Here is a 1,844-nt window from a genome sequence, read left to right as displayed (position 1 = left end):
ACATGATAATCTGCAACAAGCCCTTAGGCTACACCTAAGTACCTAAGGACATTTCAGGGTGAATAGGAGGCTGACCTGAGCTCACAGAGCAGCCAATTTGCCAAATAGATTTGTTTCTTTTAAGTTTTAAATCACTACCTTTTGCTTTGTATCCATAAGAGAATTTCATAGAATTAAATTCAATTTTTCTTCGGCCCAGGCCTCTGTTGTCATAGCTGGAGACTGCCCAATAAGGGTGGGGACTGCCATAATTAAGAACACAGGCCTAAGAAGGGAAGGGGTTTAAAAAGGACAGAGGGAAAAACAGGCAAGCCCTAAAGCTGGAGGGCTTCTGTAACTCGTCTGGAAAGCTTCCCACCCTCTATTTTCCCTTCCTTGAATGTCCATCTCCTCCCCACCACCACCACCACCACGCCCTTTGTAGAGACTCACAGATTGAGGTAATGAGAGAATGGAAGGAGACGCGAAGCTAACGTGGGAAAAGCCCCTTATAAAAACTCCAGTATCCACGAGGATTCCCTCCAAAGGGGAAATGGAGAAAACAGGTTTTAATTACGGTCTCGATCGCCATCTGGCGATCCAAGTGCCATATCACATCCTCAGAGCAGAGACTCAGAACATAAAAAAGCCAAGCAAGTTTAAGATTGTTACATTTTTTACCATCTGGAATTTGTTTCGTGGTTAATCTAGCGTCATGAAGGTGTCCCCCATATCGGCTTGAAAACTCAGTCTTCTTTAAGCCTAGATCTTTATGTTCCCAAGCCCCACCCACTGATGACCTGTAGCTGCCTGTCTCCCACCTTACCTTCCTATCTCCCACCACAAGCTTGGGCAGGAACCCAAAGAGAACAGTACACCTCTCTGGGACAATGTTGAACAGGAAGAAGCTTCCTGATGAGAAAAGGTTGCAGCTTCAGATCAAATCCTGAGTGAAATCTGTCCTACTCCATAGGATCTTATACTCAGTTGACACTGAAAAACAGAAAATACAGTCTGGTGGAAGCCAGAGGGACACCAGGAACTGACAATCCATCAAAAGTGTGTCTCCAAATTAAATATAAAGCATTTAAAGAAAGAACAAAAAGGACAAGTGAGATCAGCATGATCAACACTACTTACTGCTCACCACCAGATCAGAACATGAAAGACATGGAGACTCCACCTCCTAAGTGCCATAAAAATTAAAAACTGCAAACAGAATATGGAAGAGGAAAAATCAGAGGCAAGAAATGAATGGCAAATCCTTACCCAGATGGAAAAAGTTCAGAAACTCAAACTTTGTTAAGCAGCGTTCAGGGTTATTGCTCTGAGGATGTGATATGGCAAAGGGGACAAGGACTGGATAGACTTGTTCTTGTTGGTGGAAGCTGGCACAAACAAGACAGGAGCAAAGAATTATAGTCATATTCTATATGAAACTCATATACTACATGAAATACACTATGATCGGCAGCCAGTTAAGCTCTGGAAATACAAAAAAAAAATGAGTAAGTCATAGACATATTAAAGATAAGACATATGAGAAGGATCTATACTTCAGAGTTCAGATTTAGTCAAACTAAGGTTGGTCAATCCTACTTCCGTAGTGATACTGCCTCGGAAGCCCAAGGAAGGGTCGCTATGAGTCGGGTTTGACTCGACGGCACATAACAACAACAATAGATTTATATAATGACAAATCCCTAACTCTAGATTATGGTCTTTAGTGACATTTCATGCTAAATTAAGCTATGGCTTTCTGGAAAAATGGCTGACTCCAGATCTGGGCAGGAAATGTACAAGATGAACCTGGAACCTTTTGTCATGGTAGATAACAAGGAAATGAAAAACTCTTGTCAGGAGAA

This window comes from Orycteropus afer, unplaced genomic scaffold, assembly GCF_000298275.1.
Source record: "Orycteropus afer afer isolate SDZICR_OR568_19922 unplaced genomic scaffold, OryAfe1.0 scaffold01315, whole genome shotgun sequence".
Lineage (NCBI taxonomy): Eukaryota > Metazoa > Chordata > Mammalia > Tubulidentata > Orycteropodidae > Orycteropus > Orycteropus afer.
This window is presented reverse-complemented; position numbering follows the sequence as displayed.